This window comes from Symphalangus syndactylus, chromosome 4, assembly GCF_028878055.3.
Source record: "Symphalangus syndactylus isolate Jambi chromosome 4, NHGRI_mSymSyn1-v2.1_pri, whole genome shotgun sequence".
Lineage (NCBI taxonomy): Eukaryota > Metazoa > Chordata > Mammalia > Primates > Hylobatidae > Symphalangus > Symphalangus syndactylus.
In genome coordinates this window covers 89,616,399-89,635,192 of record NC_072426.2, presented here as the reverse complement: position 1 = coordinate 89,635,192, position 18,794 = coordinate 89,616,399, and the positions used below count along the sequence as shown (strand labels likewise).

Genomic DNA, 18,794 nt, shown 5'->3' with positions numbered 1-18,794 from the left:
AGATGAAGGGAAGGATGCCAATGTACAGGCATCTTGCCTGCTGTGGCCAGGCAAAGAGGCTATGGTGACAGGGATGGAGGTTATGAATGGGCTCAGCAACATTGACTTCTACTCATCAAGGCTGACCTGGCTACGGCTACCATTAACTGCCCAATTTCCCAGCAGCAGAGACCAACACTGAGCGCTTGATGTGGCACCATTCCTTGGGGTGATCAGCCAGCTACTTGTTGGCAGGTTGATTATATCGGACCTCTTCCATCATGGAAAGGACAGCAGTTTGTCTTCACTGGAATAGACACTTGCTCCAGATATGGGTTTGCCTATCCTGCATGCAATGCTTCTGCCAAGACTACCATCCGTGGACTCACAGAATGCCTTATCCATCATCATGTTACTCCACACAGCATTTCCTCTGACCAAGGCACACACTTTATAGCTAAAGAAGTGCAGCAGTGGCCTCATGCTCATGGAATTCACTGGCCTTACCATGTTCCCCAACATCCTGAAGCAACTGGACTAATACAACGGTGGAATGGCCTTTTAAAGTCACAATTACAATGCCAACTAGGTGACAATACTTTGAAGGGCTGGGGAAAAGTTCTCCAGCAGGCTGTGTATACCCTGAATCCACGTCCAATGTATGACACTATTTCTCCTGTGGATTTCTCCTTGAGGATTCATAGATCCAGGAATCAAGGGGTGGAAGTGGAAGTGGCACCACTCACCATCACCTCCACTCATCATCACCCCTAGTGACCTACTAGCAAAATTTTTGCTTCCTGTTCCTGCAACGTTATGTCCTGCTGGCCTGGAGGTCTTACTTCCAGAAGGAGGAATGCTGCCACCAGGAGACACAACAATGATTCCGTTAAGCTGGAAGTTAAGATTGCCACCTGGACACTTTGGGCTCCACCTACCTCTAAGTCAACAGGTTAAGAAGGGAGTTACAGTGTTGGCTGGGATGATTGAGCCATACTACCAAGATGACATCAGTCTACTACTCAACAATGAAGGTAAGGAAGAGTATGAATGGAATATAGGAGATCCATTAGGGTGTCTCTTAGTATTACCATGCCCTATGATTAAGGTCAATGGGAAACTACAACAACCCAATTCAGGCAGGACTACAAATAGCCCAGACCCTTCAGGAATGAAGGTTTGGGTCACTCTACCAGGTAAAAAACCATGACCTGTTGAGGTGCTTGCTGAGGGCAAGGGGAATACAGAATGAATAGTAGAAGAAGGTAGTCGTCAAGACCAGCTGCGACCACATGACCAGTTGCAGCAATGAGGACTGTAATTGTCATTAGTCTTTCCTCTTTCTTTTGTTAAAAACATGTTTGTGCGTGTGTACACTTGTACTAAGAAAATATCTTCATTTTATTTCCTTTATTTTTCCTTTGTTATGTGACATAAGATTTATTGACTTCATATCAGCATTTAAGTGTTGTTAACTTTATGAAATAGCATTTAGGTTAAGGATTAGTATACTTCTGGTTGTATGAAGGATAGCTGTATTCTGTTAGGCATAATTATGACCTTATTATTATCTTTATTTGAAGATTATGTATGATTTCAGGAGATGTGTATGGGTTCAAGGTTGATAAGGGGTGAACTTGTGATGGTTAATATTGTCAACTTGATTGAACTGAAGGATGCAAAGTACTGTTCCTGGGTGTGTCTGGGAGGGTGTTGTCAAAGGAGATTAACATTTGAGTCAGTGGGCTGGGAGAGGCAAACCCACCCTCAATTCAGGTGGGCACCATCTAATCAGCTGCCAGCACGGCTAGAATAAGGCAGGCAGGAGAAGATGGAAGGACTGGACTTGCTGAGTCTTCTGGTCTTCATCTTTCTCCCGTGCTGCATGCTTCCTGCCCTCAAACATCAGACTCCAAGTTCTTCAGCTTTTGGACTCTTGGACTTACACCAGTGATTTGCCAGGGGCTCTTGGACCTTTGGCCACAGACTGAAGGCTGCACTGTCGCCTTCCCTAGTTTTGAGGCTTTCGGACTCAGACTGGCTTCCTTGCTTCTCATCTTGCAGATGGCCTATTGTGGGACTTCACCTTGCAATCATGTGAGTCAATACTCCATAATAAACTCCCTTTCATATATACATCTATCCTATTAGTTCGGTCCCTCTAGAGAACCCTGACTAATACATTATTTTTCATCTTTCTGGGCCTTGCCAAGCAATTTAGGGAATGAAAAGAAGGAATTCATTCTACTTTGCTCCCGTTTGTCATCTTCACAGCTGAGAAGCAGGCTTTCTACATCTTCAACCAGGAGGCAAGATCGTGGATACTCTGTCTTTTACTGGTAAAGATGCTCCTTGTTGCTGGATTCTAGATCCAGAAGGCATCAAGGCATGCAAAGTCTTCGAAATTAGGGCCAACAAGGAAAACTTTCTGTGACTGTGGGAGCCGAGAGTTCCCATCATCAGACTGCCTTCTGTGAAGAACTGGTGATTTCTTCTAGAAAATCAATCCCATTGACTCCTGTCCTTGTTCAGGACTTAATCCAGAACAGTGCCTGTGGATGCTCAGTAAATATTTGTGAGACGAAAGGAGGAGATTTCTCTTTTATTCTTATTTATTTACAGGTGAGATCTCACTGCTGCCCAGGCTGGAGTGCAGTGGTGCAATCATAGCTCACGCAGCCTCAAACTCCTGAGTTCAAGCAATTCTCCCACCTTAGCCTCCTGAGTAGCTAGAACTACAAGTGTGCACCACCATATCCAGCTAACTTCTATTATTTTTTTATTTTTGTAGAGATGGGGGGTTCTCACCATGTTGCCCAGGCTGGTCACAACTCCTGGCCTCAAGTTATCCTCCTGCCTTGGCCACCCAAAGCTCTTGCTTGAGCCACCATGCCTAGCCAGGAGATTTCATCAGAGATTCTTGTCTGTTGTTATTTTTTTTTTCTTAGAGACAGGGTCTTGCTATGTTGCCCGGGTGGGACTTGAACTCCTGGCCACAGGCAATCCTCCAGCCTCAACCTCACAAGTAGCTGGAATTACAGGTGTGTGGGACTGCACCCAACTTGTCTGTTTTTGGATGGTTCCCAGAATCATCTCCTACTGGGGCTCTGATCAACTGTTTCATTGTGCTGTTTGTCATGGAACCCTAAAACTTCCCCTGAAAGAATGTCTCTCTTACATCAAGAGGATGCCAAAAAAGGAGAATTTAGGTTGCAGGTGGAATTAAGGCTGTTAATCAACTGGCCTTAAAATAAGGTTCTTATTCTAGAGCATCCAGTTGGACCGAATATAATCACGTGTCCTTAAAATTGGAAGACTGAGACAGAAGAGGAGGTCAGAGTGGTGCAACGTGGGAAGGACTCAAATTACTCTTGCTGGTTTTGGAGATGGAGGAAGGGCAGGCCGGGCGCGGTGGCTCACACCTGTGATCCCAGCAGAGGCCAAAGCGGGCGGATCACTTGAGGTCAAGAGTTTGAGGCCAGCCTGGCCAACATGGTGAAATCCTGTCTCTACTAAAAATACAAAAATTAGCTGGGCGTGGTGGCACATGCCTGTAATCCCAGCTATTTGGAAGGCTGAGGCAGGAGAATCGCATGAACCTGGGAGGTGGAGACTGCAGTGAGCCCAGATCTCACCACTGCACTCCAGTGTGGGTGACAGAGCAAGATTCCATCTCAAACAAAAAAGAAAAGACCCAGGAAAATTAACTGAAAGCAAATAAAATGTATCAAGGATGTTTATAAAATTAGGAAAATACACTAAAATGCTATTGTGATTCTACTAAGTATTTACATGTATTAGCATTATGGGAAAGTTTTTTCCTAGCCTTTTTTTTTTTTTTTTTTTGAGACAGGTCTTGCTCTGTCACTCAGGCTGGAGTGCAGTGACATGATCACAGCTCACTGTAGTCTCAATCTCCTGGGCTCAAGTAATCTTACTGCCTCAGCCTTCTGAATAGCTGGAACTACAGGCATATGCCACTAAGCCTGGTTAATTTTTTTTTTTTAATAGACTAGGTCTCTATGTTGCCCAGGCTGATCTTGAACTCCTAGGCTGAAGTGATCCTCCCTCCTCAGCCTCTCAAAGTGTTGAGGTTACAGTCGTGAGCCACCACAACTGGCCTGTGCATTTTATTTTATTTTATTTTTGAGATGGAGTCTCACTCTGCCACCCAGACTGGAGTGCAGTGGCATAATCTCATCTCACTGCAACCTCCACCTCCCAGGTTCAAGCAATTCTCCTGCCTCAGCCTCCTGAGTAGCTGGGATTACAGGAATGCGCCACCAAGCCCGGCTAATTCGTTGGTATTTTTAGTAGAGATGGGGTTTCACCATATTGGCCAGCCTGGTCTTGAACTCCTGACCTTGTGATCCTCCCGCCTTGGCCCCCCAAAGTGCTGGGGTTACAGGCGTGAGCCATCGCCTCTGGCCTGGTGTTTGCTTTTCTAATCTCGATCCAAAGAGAGATTGCACAGCATGACCTAGTCTTTGTCAATATTTTAAGCACACATTATTGTCCAATATATTAAATATTTTAGGGATTGATATTTAAAAGACATTATTTTCTAAATATAAAAGTATATTATTAAATGAAATGTGGTTATACAAATCAGGCATTCCGTCTGCTTTTTCCATTTGAGTATCATTGATCTGGAGACATGAAAGAACTGGATATTTTTCAAGCAGTTCTCCTGAAATGTTATTTATTGCAATCGAGCTGTTGGGGCCGACAAGGATTTCAGAGAACTGCAAGTCTACAACCAGATAAGGGCAGCTCCAGAGCTTTAAACAGCCGGCCAGGCCCGGAAGCCTTCCAGGCTGAGGACTCTCAGGGGCAGGACTGGCCGTGGTCGAGGAAAAAAAAGAGGGGAAGAGATGGCCTCTGGGGGATGGAAGCCCCAAAGGGAAGAAAGACCTGGTTTCTGGCAAAGAAACCACATTGGCCAGGAGCTGTGCTCACGCCTGTAATCCTAACACTTTGGAAGGCCAAGGTGGGAGGACTGCTTGAGCCCAGGAGTTTGAGACTAGTCTGTAAGACAACTTCCCCCATCTCTAAAAAGAAAAAATAAAAATTAGCCGGGTATTTGGGTCAATATGTGATAGTTTACTTTGACTAGTGTGGTCTTAGTTGTAATTATTTCGGAGGCTTGGTGATGCACGCCTGAGGCGAGAGGATCACTCGAGCCCAGGAAGCTGCAAGTGAGCTGTGATAGCGCCACCGAACTCCAACCTGTTTCAAAAAAAAGGAAAACCAGATCAGCACTTGGGGTGCCCCTTTCCCTCAGCTTTAGCAAGCTCCTGTGTTTTGTTGCGGTAAGCAGGTGCGTGGTTCAGTCATGCCCAATGCTCAGACCACTCCTCACTTTTCACATCCAGGAGGAGGAGCTGTCAGGTCTGACCGCAGTCAAGCAGCAAATGTAGTCCAGGGGACGGCTAGAGGTGAGGTCAGCCGCAAGACTGGCGCGTGGGCCGAGCAAAAACCTGAGTCAGGAGGCGGCCAGGCAAGGTCGGTGGAGGGGGCGGGGCCCGAGGCGGAGGTGGAGCTTGGGAAAGCCTGGCGTGAGGGCAGGGCGGCGCCAGAGATGGGCTGAGGCCGGATCAGGCGGTGGGGGCGGGCCCTGCAGTCCCGTGCGGCTCGCGCCTGCGCATGGGCCCGCGGCGGGGCGGGGCTGCGCGCGCGCGATGCGCGGGCCCTGGAGGGCGGAGTCCGGGCGGGCGCCGGCCGAGGGAGGGGGCGCGGCGGCTTTGGAGTCCGGCGCTCCCTCAGGCCGCGGACGCGATGCTGGTTGCTGCGGCTCGGGTGGCGGGGCTGGCGGGGATGTGACGGGCGGCCCTTCGTCTCACCTTCCGTCCTCGGGCCCGCAGGTCGCTGGGCGGCCTGGAGCTGGGCCGCGGCCGAGGAGGCAGCGCGACCTGCGCACGGTGAGATCCGGGATCAGGGCCAGAGCCGGGGCCGGGGCCGGGGTCGCGGCAGGCGCCGGGGGCAGCCCAAGACCAGGCACGCAGTCCGGGGCGGGGCGGAAGCCCGGACTCCCGGGCTGAGGCGGTGGCGCCCTCCCGTCCCCCGGCCTCCAGGGTGAGCCTCTCTAGCCCCTCGCGAGCCGCCGGACGCGGGGCGGGCGCGGACCCGGGAGGCCGCAGGGCGCCCTCCCTGCGGCTGTGATAGCGCGGGGCCTCGGGCCGCGGGCGCCGCCGCCTTTCAGGAGAAATCAGGGCGAGGCTGAGGCACTCTGATTTCGGAGCCTGGTGGATGGGGAAAGTACCGGGGCTCCCCGAATGAGTTCGATATTTTTTTCTTTCAATTACAGGGCTAAATGAAAGACACACCCTAAAACACATCCTGAGGTGAAACTTTGGTGGGGCACACCGTTGCCGTAGGTTCAGATCTTCTCTCTTCTCTTTAGACATGTATTTTCATACATTTTTAAATAATACACCTACTTTCTTGATAAAGTAAAAGGAGGAATGAAAGGACTCCTTTGTGGTGGTCCTTGGTGGCGAAGCTTAAGTTTCCATTTCAATAATTGCATATTCATCTGTGTGGGCTCCCCGACCAATGAGACTTGCTGCTCCCAGACAAGGCCTTAGCGGAGTGGAAACGACTGATGCAGGGACTCTGTGGTCTCAGATTAGAGTGTTGGTACCTCACTCCTATAAGTGAGAGAAATTGAGATTTAAGCTTTTTAAAATAGCCATATGAAAGGCATTCCTTTTCTCCTGAGCATTAAAATATAACGGAACCTATTAATTTGGCCAGTTGTTTTTTTTTTTTTTAAAGCATCATCTTTTAGACTAGAGACTTTAGAGATGGCAGCTGCTCTTTAACCAAAAGGAACTTAAGATGCTCTCCTGCAAAAGATGGGTTCAAAACATGTCTTATCCGTCATCCATATGTGATAAAGATGTAAATATTCCTGAGTGTTTGCCTGAAATCAGTCTTCTTCCTCTTGGACTTTATTACTGTTTGTTTCTCTTAACTTATGAAAGCTTGTTACTATTATTTTTTATTTTTGTTTGTGTTCTAAACAACATTGACTTCAAATAATCTTCAGGTTAAAAATGCACATCTTGTTGAACCCTTTAGCCATAATTCATACTGTCGTACTTCAGCATAAGCCATAGTTAAGAAAGCACTAGAAGCCATCCTGAAAGCAAGCAGAAAGTCTGTATTAAGAATTCTGTAAAAATTCTACCTTTCCACATTCAGACCTGCATTTTTTGTTGCTTTGACTCAACTCCTTTGCCTATTTTGGAGGAAGGGACTTTGAATCCATATTTACAAGTCCTTCAGTGTCTCTCCATAGTCTATATCGATAAAATTCAAAGTCCTTCATGATTAGTGGTATTTGTCTACATTCTAGTGTCATCTTCTACCATTATGCCTGCCCTCTCTATATAAGACTGTTGCAGTTCTCTGAAGATGACATCTTCCTCTGTGGTTTTTCAGTGTTCTTTGTTGAGAATTCTCTACCTAGTAAACAACCTGCCCTTGAAGACCTTACGAAAGTATCACTTCTGAGGCTTGTCTAGACATCTCATCCCTCTTGTCTTAACTGATTCGTACACTCTGCAGTTAGTATTTGTCAACTGGTAGTTAATGATTTATGTGTCTGTCTCCACCGGGTTTTGGGGTTTCTTTTGTGTTTTTTGAGACAGAGTCTTGCACTGTCGCCTGGGCTAGAGTGCAATGGCCTCATCTCGGCTCACTGCAACCTCTGCCTCCCGGGTTCATGCGATTCTCCTGCCTTAGCCTCCTGAGTAGCTGGAATTATAGGCACACACCACTACACTTGGCTAATTTTTTTTTTAGTAGAGACGGGTTTCAGTATGTTGGCCAGACTGGTCTCGAACTCCTGACCTCGTGATCTGCCCACCTTGGCCTCCCAAAGTGCTGGGATTGTAGGCTGGTTAGGAATGAAACCCCAGTTATGTTAAAAAAAAATCCATTTTATGATACAGTAATAAAAAGGGCATGACCCATAACAATTGCTGTTTCATTGGTCCTACAACTTTATTTTGAGGCGCAAAGTCATGCAGGTAGAAAGGGATGGTGGGGATTACAGTCCAGGTCTTTTGACCATCTGTATATTTCACTTTTGCCCCCAGTCTCCTAATTCTAAATCTTAATTGTTTTACAATTTGAATGGGAGTTGTGAGCGACTTGGATGTGTTCTGAAAAAAGGGTCTATTAATAGAATATTGAACTTGAAAGAATTAACAGATTATTTAGTTCAACTTTAAAAATTTTACCATTAAACAACTCAGCCTAAAAAGACAAATAACTTGTTTGAGATTGCTTAGGCTCACCTACATCTCATATCTCCTGACCTCGTCATTGTGTGTTTTTCACTACATGGTGCTTTGGGGTGAAATGAAGGAGCTGCCAGTTTTTCAGAGGGAGTGCAAATCTGCTTGCACTTTCTCTCTCTGAATCCATAGCTGCCACTCCTAGGGACTTAAACCCTTGTGGCTGAGAAACATGATAATTCATTTGGGGATATCGGAGAAACCTAACCTTCACTATTCCTCTCAGCCAGATAGTTTTAACCTCAGTGCTTGGGGTCCTCTCTCCAGATGCCCCATAACAAGTGGCTTCTGATCACCATATGGAGATCTCACATACAGTTAAGGTTTGATGGTACAATGAGATATTTTTTTTTTTTTGAGACGGAGTTTTGCTCTTGTTGCCCAGGCTGGAGTACAATGGCACGATCTCGGCTCACCGGAACCTCCGCCTCCCGAGTTCAAGCGATTCTCCTGCCTCAGCCCCCTGAGAAGCTGGGATTACAGGCACGCACCACCACGCCCGGCTAATTTTGTATTTTTAGTAGAGATGAGGTTTCTCCATGTTAGTCAGGCTGGTCTCGAACTCCCAACCTCTGGTGATCCGCCCACCTTGGCCTGCCAAAGTGCTGGGATTACAGGCGTGAGCCACTGCACCCGGCCTGAGATTTTAATATAAGAAGGTTGCAGCTGGCTAATAGCATGGCTAAAATTACTTGTGTGGCTTGTCTGTGAGAAGAGCCTATCTTACTCCTATGTGATAGGATTTTGGGGGAAAAAATTGATGATTGTAGCTGTCTCTAAAAAGATGAAATGTGTAGTGGTGTGGGCCTGACCAATTCCAAAAGGCTTTTTATCTTACAAACAACTTAATGGTCAAAGAAATTTTAAAAATCAAAACAAACTTTTAATTTTTCTTCTTATTTCTTGTCATATCTAAGTGATTTTATATGATAAAGCATACAGCATACATATAATGCTTAATATTTACTTTCATATTTGATGTTTTATTTTTTGCTATAGTTTTTAATACCTTTAGATGATTATACAGTGTTACAATGTCATTTCTTAATAATTGGACATCTAGATTGTTTACTATTTTGCAGATAATGCAGTTAGTATATAGCTGTTTATCATTTTGCTTCTTTCCTTTGGGCTAAAGGCCCAGGAGCAGTATTACAAAGTCAGAGGGTATGAAGGTTTTGTTAATTTCGAAAAATATTAGCAGATTTACTTCTAAAAGATATTGATTTACACTGACTCCAGTAGAGTTTGGTTGACCACTTCTATCATACTTTATAGGTTTTTGCTTTTAAAAGTTTGTTTTTTAAAAATGAGGATAAGGTTACTTGCAGTTTAACATCATAGTCCATAATAGACAAGGAAATGCAGTATTCTTCTAGTTTTATTTTCTCCTTTATTTGTCCATCGTTCATAAATTTATTGGAATCTTCTCACCCATTTTCATTAGCACTAACATCATAAATATATTAATCTCTTGAAAAATATTTCTGATCTATTTTTTCTTATTGTAGGCTTTATAGGTTTTATATTAAATTTACATTTTATATATATATATGTATATATTTTTTTTTTTTGAGACAGAGTCTCACTCTGTCGCCAAGCTGGAGTGCAGTGGTGCCATCTCAGCTCACTGCAACCTCCGCCTCCTGGGTTCAAGCAATTCTCTTGCGTCAGCCTCCTGAGTAGCTGGGACTACAGGCGCGTGCCCCCATGCCCGGCTAATTTTTGTATTTTTAATAGAGACGGGGTAATCCCTATATTATATATTTTTTAAAAAAATCAGTGTGGCTGGGTGTGGTGGATCACACCTGTAATCTCAGTGCTTTGGGAGGGTGAGGCTGGAGAATCGCTTGAGCCTAGGAGTTCAAGACCAGCCTGGGCAACATAGTGAGACCCCATCTCTATTTTAAAGAAAAAAGATAAAAGAAAAAAGTCAGTGATTTTTGTCCTTTGATTGTGTTTTTTGAGAATGAATGCCATGCACCTGTTTGATGCATACTTTTATTTTCTTAAGCTTCTAGAGTTCATTTTGTTATGTATATATATTTAGAAAGTTAATATACAACTGAGATCGAATTTCATTTATGTGTATTTTATATTATAGAAAACTGCATTATTATGTTTCCATTCTTTTTTCTGAACTTAAATAGGAAAACAAAACAAAATAACCTAACTTTAATAAAAATATGTACTTGTTTTTTAGTAAATTATGGTAAGTTTTTAGTTAAACTAAAATTTTTGTGACAGCAATATATTGGTTAATTGAAATTTTTGTCTGTTCAAGATTAACCAGAGGGTTGTCTTTAACTCTTATTGTTAATCATTCTAAAATACATGAAAGGAAACCTTAGTAATCTGCTCCCATTGGGGAGCAGATTACTCCCATTCTAGATAGATGAGACAGCCCAGGATAATAGTTAACATTGAGTGCTGGGTTTTGTGCTGGTTCTTGGCATGGAGTTTCTTACCTAATCTTCACAGCAACCCTAGGAGGTAGGTTCTTTTAGTATCCTCATTTTGTGGATATGAAAATTTAGAGACCGTGACCTGCCAAAGATAACATAGGTAGTAAGCATTGGAACTGGAACTCAGTCAGCCTGCTTTTAAAAGGTGCTATTTCAAAAGTATTATCTTATTTTCCATGCCAAGGATTTGGACTTCATTTCTTAGACATTGGATAGATTAGGTGTTGCAAAGCAAGGGGATGATATGGTATGTTATCTCTTTTAGGGAGATTGCTCATGTGACAGTGTGGCTATATATTGAATTATGTTTATAATAGGAAGTGGTTGAAATATTCATGTGAGAAATGAAGCCTAAACCGTGAGGTGGAAGTGGAGATCGGAATATTTTGGAAAGATAATAGGATTTAGTAACTGATATACAACAGAGTGGGAAGGCAGAGTATTGATTTGGAAGACATTGAGTGGGGTAATGACAGATGAATATGTGCTCACAGCACTTTTAAATTTCTTTCACAGCGCTGACTGTGATGTATTGTACCTATTCTAGTGACATATCTTGTCTCCCCCACTGGATTGTGTGCTTGTCAAAGATAGGGACTGAGTAGAGGAATGAGTGAATATAGGATGAGATAATACAGAAAGGTCAAGCGACTGAACTGGGAAACACCAAATTACCAAAATGAAAGAGTGAGTAGAGGAAGAGTAGCTCTAGAATGTGACAGCTGTCAGGGAGGATGGGGGAAGAGCCATCAGGGAGGAGGCAGAGGGGGAGGGAAGTATTAGCACAGACGTGAGCATGTAGAATGCTGCCACCTCAGGCTACAAACAGTTGTGGTTGGTGTACCCTGCTGTCATAAGCTGATTGTGGTTGTATAGGGTGAACTTGTCTTTCCTTTGTTATTGACTACTTAAGTTTTCTCTGAGTATCTGATGGCTTTCTGCCTCTTTGGCTTCTGACTTATGCTTGCTACAGGTGCTGATGCTGGGGTGTGATTCAGCCTATTGAGATCAACCAATGAGAACAGTCCTTTCTTTTTAAGTGAATTGACCAATCACAGTATGTGAGGTGTAATCTCTGAGTTTTTAGCTCTTCTCTGATGAGTTGATTGGTTTGGAATGTCCTAGAGTTACTTCTCTACCTTTAAAGACTTCTGGTTGATTATATTAAGGTTTGGAGCCATTGGGAAGCCAGAAGATTCTTAAAGGTTGGATCCATGCGCACTGAAGTTTTTTACCTGTTTACTTTTTCAAGTTGACCAGTAGCTTAGTTTTAATATAGTTGGATCATCTTTGAAGATTATTGGTCTTAAAAATGCCACAGATTATTCCAAATAATTAAGAATCTCTGTTTTCTTTGTACTTTATAGCTATGTAAGACAGGGGCTTGTTTTAAATTTTCTTGGTCAGCTCTTAACTTACTTCATATGTCTATTTTTCAAAGAGTTACTTGGTAAAGGAATTTGCACTTGATTTTTTCTACAACCATTTGCTTCAGGCCATCTTTACCCCCTGTTCTCTGCCTTCTCCTGTTTTCATCTACCCCGTTTCTGTCCTTGCTAAGGACAGTGGGAAAGGGAAAAGAGAAAAAGCATGAGTGATTACTCCCTCCTTCCCTTTGTTATGATAGTTGTTATTGCTCTCCCTGCCATCACTGCTCCCAGCTGTTCACTTTGGCATGGTCTCCTACCCTGTATCTTGAGTTCTGTGTGTGGGAATCGAAATGCAAGGCATGGCTCTTTAGCTGAGGAACGATAGGCATCTTAGGGTTTTGGTCCTTCTGTGATCTCTCTTTTGGTGCCTGGTATTGAAAACCCCAGTGACATCTTGTATCTGAGCAAGTGTTTTCTGTTCCCTAGCATTCTACTTCTCCCTCTTTTTTTTTTTTTTTTTTGAGACAGGGTCTCTGGACCCAGGCTGGAGTGCAGTGGTGTCATCATGGCTCACTGCAGCCTTGACCTCCTGGGCTCTAGCTATCCTCCTGCCTTGGCTTCCCAACCTGTACTCAACCTGTAGGTGGGACTACAGGCATGTACCACCATGCCTGGCTAATTTTAAAAATTTTTCATAGAGACAGGGTCTCCCCATGTTGCCCAGGCTGGGCTCACACTCCTGGGCTCAAATGACCTTCCTGCTTTTACCTCCCAAAGTGCTGGGATTACAGGTGTGAGCCACCACAACTGGCCCTGCTTTTCTTTAAAATGCAAAATTAAATTCCAGTCCTGTTTGTCTGAATTGCCTACCCTCCTCCCCAACACTGCCCCCATGTCAAGATTGCAAAACCTTTGATGACGAAGCCGCTAGCGAATACGCTAGGGACAAAGAAGCAAGACAGATACCAGAAGGTACTTTGAATTGTTGTTGTCATCATATTAATGATATTTCGTTGCAGCCTGAGTGCTTTAGGGCAATTTGAGAGCTTTCTCTGACCATTATCTCTTGGCAGCCAGTGTTAGGGTTGGGAGTTATATAATAATTTTCTCTGAAGACCTTAGCTTAGAAAAACAGGGACTATTCATAATAGCTATTTAAGTCTGTACAATGGACTTGATGATATTTTGGTCAGAGTTGGTAGGCTACTTTATAGGAAACATCCAGGTGATATTTCTTTTCGGGGTGGGGAGGCAGGGATGGCCATCTTTTTGTTTTGTTTTTTTTCCTTATTTAAAATTTTTTCTCAGGTATATTTTCCTCATTTTAGGAATAGTATGGTATGGCTTGTCAACCTTTATTTATTATTGGTACCAGCTAGAGTTGTAGACTTGGCCATTGTTGTGGCCTTTCTTGCAGTCATGTTTTTCCAGGACTTGAGATGTTTTACATTCTAAATTCCTTCAATCCTGGCTTAGAGAATAGATCCTCAGTCTGGATTTTTCTCATTCATTCATTCAAGAAATGTATTCCGAGCACTTGCTAGGAATAGTTCAGTCAACAAAACAAGTTTTCTGCCTTTGTGGAGCTTACATTCTAATGACAAGATACAGAAAATAAGTATATATGTAATATGTCATCTATTACTTTGCTGTGGAGAAAAAGAAAGCAGGAAGAGGTGAAAAGAACATGTGATGGGTGATGCTGCTGTTTTATCTAAGGTGGTTAGGGAAGGCTATAATAAAAACTAGTAGTTGAGCAGAGATCTTGAAGACGTGAGAATGTGATCTATGCAGATATTAGGAGAGAGAGTACTTGATGAAGATAGAACTGGAATGCGAAGATCCTGTGGCTGAAGCTTGCTTTACCTGTTCTAGGAGTGGCAAGTAGGCCAGTGCAGGCATTGAGAGGAATTGATTGGTAGATGAGGTCAGAGAGGTGGGTTTGGTTGGGGGGATGCCTGATCATATATGGCGTTGTAGGCCAGTGAGACTGGCTTTTAAAAGGTGGGGAGCCACCAGAGTTTTGACTTGTTATAAGTAGAACTCTCAGCTGCTATGTAGAGAATGTCAGGGGTGGCGCATAATGAGATTATTTAGCAGGCGCAGCAGTAATCCTAAGTGGGAGATGATGATTTTAGGCAGGGACTGGGAGAAGTGCTCACATTTTGTATACATTTTGAAGGCAGAGCCAACAGTTTAATGATGGATTGAATGTGGGCTATGAGTTTGGCCTGAACAACTGGACAAATGGAGTTAACATTTCCTGAGATGGGTAAGAGTGCAGAAGAAGCTGGGTTTTAGTGGGGGAAGTAATGAGTTCAGTTTTGGACATTTTAAGTTAGTAATCTAAGTGGACATATTGTGAAGAGAGCTGGGTATGCACAAGTCTGCAGTTCACAGCAGAAGTCTGGGTTAGAGATATATAAATTTCCAGTTATTAGCAGAGAGATAGTATGTAATGCCTCGAGAATGGATTAAAATAATTTAGGGAGTGAGTGTGGCTGGAGAAGTCCCACAAGTTAGCCATGGGATCCTGTAATGTTTTCAGAGAGAGAGAAACTAGCAGAGGAGACCAAGAAGCAGCACACCCATAAAGAAAGAAGAGAATTAAGACTGAGTTGTATCAGTGAAGCCCAGTGAAATGTTTTAAGAAGGAGCGAGTGAGTAATCAGCTGTGTCAGATGCTATTAGATTGAGGACTAAGATATAGTAATATGAAAATCATTGGTGACCTTAACAAGTTGTTTCTGGTTTAGTGGTGGAAGTGAAGACTTGATTGGAGTGGGCTTAAGAGAGAATTGGAGGAAAGGAATTGTAGACTGCTGGGATAGACAGTTCCTTCAAGGAGTTTGCTATAAAGTAAAGCTAAATAACAGGGTGGTAGCTGGAGGGGATGTCCAGTCAAGGAATTCTTTTTTAAAAGATGGATACTTTTCTTTTTTTTGTATTCTTATTTATATACTGTAAACCAAAAAGTATCTGAGACAGGTCTCAATCAATTTAGAAGTTTATTTTGCCAAGGTTAAGGATGCATGCCAGAGAGACAAGTCTGTCTCCAAAGATGATTTTGAAGGCTTCAGTATTTAAATGGAAAAAGCAGGCTGGAAGGGCAAGAGGGAGGGTATTATCACATTACTGAATCCACATGTTACGAAAGAAAAGGAGCAGGTAGGGGAATAGTCGGTTATGTATTTGTTTAGTGCTCAGGAAATCGGTGCTTTACATAAGATAAGGTGAACACTGAGTAGTTACTCATGGACACATTTAACTTCTTCTTTTTTTTTTTTTTTTGAGACGGAGTCTAGCTCTTTCACCCAGGCTGGAGTGCAGTGGTGCGATCTCGGCTCACTGCAGGCTCCGCCCCCCGGGGTTCACGCCATTCTCCTGCCTCAGCCTCCCACGTAGCTGGGATTACAGGCGCCCACCACCTCGCCCGGCTAATTTTTTGTATTTTTAATAGAGACGGGGTTTCACCGTGTTAGCCAGGATGGTCTTGATCTCCTGACCTCGTGATCTGCCCTCCTCAGCCTCCCAAAGTGCTGGGATTACAGGCGTGAGCCACCGCACCCGGCCTAACTTCTTATCTGTAGCTATCAGCTTAGAAACAAAAGGAGGGGGGCTGGGCACGGTGGCTCAGCCTGTAATCTCAGTATTTTGGGAGGCTGAGGCAGGTGGATCACCTGAGGTCAGGAGTTCGAGACCAGCATGACCGGTGAAACCCCATCTCTACTAAAATACAGAATTAGCCGGGCATGGTGGTGCATGCCTGTAATCCCAGCTACTTGGGAAGCTGAGTTGAGGCAGGAGAATTGCTTGAACCTGGGAGGCAGAGGTTGCAGTGAGCCGAGATCACGTCATTGCACTCCAGCCTGGGCAACAAGACAGAAACTCCAAAAAAAAACTTCAGAAACAAAAACAACAAACAAAAAAACCCCAACAAAAAACAAAAGGAAAGGCAGCTTCTTTTGTGACTCAGCTTCCAGCTTAATTTTTTTCTTTTGGCATAGTGAAGTTAGGGTCCCAAGTTTTTACTTTCACAATGCAAATATATGTAGTTAACAAAATGTTTCAACAGAGAAAAAAATGCAGGATCTACGTCGTTGAAATGTAAATGAAATTAACTTTATCCTAATCTGTGCACTCAAGGTCATCATCATCATCATGATGGACTGTACTGCAGTTTTGTGCAGTGCTCGCCTTGTAGTAGCTTCAAAATTTTGATTTAGCTACCTATTTGTTATGGTGGTTTTACCTTTTTAAAAAAAAAGTTAAATTGAAGAACAAATGAGCAACTTTTCCAGGGAAATTTTGACAGCTAACTCTTCTCCACCACCCCTTTTTTTTTTTTCTAATGTACCTGATCTCATTTTACCGTAACTGCTTACGATTATTGAGTTGATGTTTGAGATGAATTCAGAAACTATGTTGAAAGCACATATTACAGTTATAGCACTTTATATGCCTCTTTTCGTGGTTCATTTATGTTTAAGTAAGTAGTAGTCAATATTTAGTGTTGGAGCATCCTTGCAGTTGCTTCTTAACCCTCTTCATTGGTCTTTCTCCAGATTTTCTTCCCTTAGCCACTGATCCACGCCCCTGACTTTTGGATTTCCGAAACACAGATCTGACCCGGTTCTGTTTTTGCTAAAAATAATCTTTTGTGGCTCCCCATTCTCTACAGAAGTTAATTTTCTTTTCTTTTTTTTTGCCTGTTTAGCCACCTTTTGCCTGCACATGCCTTAGGGAATCTGGAGTACTCCCTAGGGTGTCTTGCTGTGTTGGCCAGGCTGGTCTCAAACTCCTAATGTCAAGCAGTTTTCCCACCTTGGCCTCCCAAAGTGCTGGAATTATAGGCATGAGCCACCGTGCCCACCCTCCCTAGGGGATTCTAATGCACATGTGATGTTTCTTACCATAGGACTACAGAGTAAAGATCAGATTTTTTATTAGCGTACAGATAGTCCTCCAAGAGGAGGTTCCATGAAAATGAGAAATGCTTTGACATCTGTCTGCTTTTGCACATAGTATTACTTTTTTTTTTTTTTAATTTATTTTTTATTTTTTGAGATGGAGTTTCGCTCTTGTTGCCCAGGCTGGAGTGCAGTGGCGTGATCTTGGCTCACTGCGACCTCTGTCTCCTGGGTTCAAGTGATTATCCTGCCTCAGCCTCCCAAGTAGCTGGGATTACAGGCATGTGCCACCACGCCTGGCTGGTTTTGTATTTTTAGTAGAGACGAGGTTTCTCCATGTTGCTGGTCAGGCTGGTTTCGAACTCCCAACCTCAGATGATATGCCCACCTTGGCCTCCCAAAGTCCTGGGATTACAGGTATGAGCTACCGTGCCTGGCCACTATTTCTTTTTTTTGTAGAATACCATTCATCTTCTCAGCCTTCTCATTAAATCACATTATCTTTTTTATTTTTTTTATTTTGAGACGGAGTTTCACTCTTGTTGCCCAGGCTGGAGTGCAAAGGCACAATCTCTGCTCACAGCAGCCTCCACCTCCCAGGTTCAAGCAATTCTCCTGACTCAGCCTCCCGAGTAGCTGGGATTACAGGTGCATGCCACCATGCCCGGCTAATTTTTTATATTTTTAGCAGAGGCGGGGTTTCACTATGTTGGCCAGGCTGGTCTTGAATTCCTGACCTCAGGTGATCCACCTGCCTCGGCCTCCCAAAGTGCTGGGATTACAGGCGTGAGCCACTGTGCCCGGCCATCACTTTATCTTTTTAAGAGCCCAACATAGATGCCTCTTCTTCCAGGAAAGCTGCTAGACGTATGTTCATTATGCCTCTTCCATCTATCCTTCATTATATTCTGTTAACCTGTGTTCCTGTTAACATTATGCAGTTTTTTTGTTATAGTATTTGCTATATTTTACTGTTTGTTTTTGTGACAGGTTGCTCTCTTGCCCCCACTTATAGACACTCAGTAAATTTTTTGTTGAATGAATGAGTAAAGCAAATAATTATCTAACATTGACCCAGTTTTGATTGACCCATTTGGTTGGAAATTTACGCCATTCAATTTGTACAGAATATACAAATGAGCAATTCGAATAGTGTTCTTAAAGACAGTCACATTCTAAAGTCTTAGGAAATTCATATTTATTAAATATTCTTTTCGTGAGCAAATAATGAGACTTGTCGATGATTTATTTTCTATCCCATATCTCTATTTTTGTCTGAATTTTTTTTCCTTCTCTGGTTTTATTTTTTTTCGTCTTTGACGTCTGTATTTGGATGTTAACCTTAACCATCCTCTACCCTGACACTCATCCCCTTAACTTGATCCCCCTCTTGGCTTCTCCATTAGTGTTTTCTCTGTCACTATCTTACACGTCATTTAGGTTTCTGTGTAGTATCTGTAGGTCTTACTTCTACATCTGATGAGTTGCTGAGTTCAACAAACATTTTTTGGCCACTTCCTGTGTTCCTGACTTGTTAGTAATAAGAGGCTGAACAAGAGAAGGTCCCAGTCTGCAAATTATTATGATACAGTGTGGTAAGTGTGGTAATACAGTAATAGTGGAATATTTAGGGCGCTATTAGAAGATAGGAAAGAAAAACAGTGTTTTTCCTACTCTCACGTACCACTCAGTACAACACTTTTTTTTTTTTTTTTTTTGAGACGATGTCTTGTTCTGTCACCCAGGCTGGCGTGCAGTGGCTTG

At 43.3% G+C, this 18,794-nt stretch overlaps 1 protein-coding gene across 9 annotated transcripts in view; it reads left to right on the top strand.

Annotated features, from left to right (window-relative positions):
• Nucleotides 1-5,666: 5,666 nt before the first annotated feature.
• Nucleotides 5,667-18,794, top strand: part of CCSER2 (coiled-coil serine rich protein 2) — a 194,794-nt gene continuing 181,666 nt past the window's right edge. For 6 of the 9 annotated variants that reach the window (XM_055275495.2, XM_055275494.2, XM_055275493.2 and 3 more), the window contains exon 1: nucleotides 5,677-5,900. The gene's annotated coding sequence lies outside the window, so the exon portion shown is untranslated. Of the gene's footprint in view, nucleotides 5,901-8,670; nucleotides 8,769-18,794 lie in introns of all 9 variants that reach the window. The other 3 variants (XM_063638142.1, XM_063638140.1, XM_063638141.1) reach the window with 2 other exon arrangements.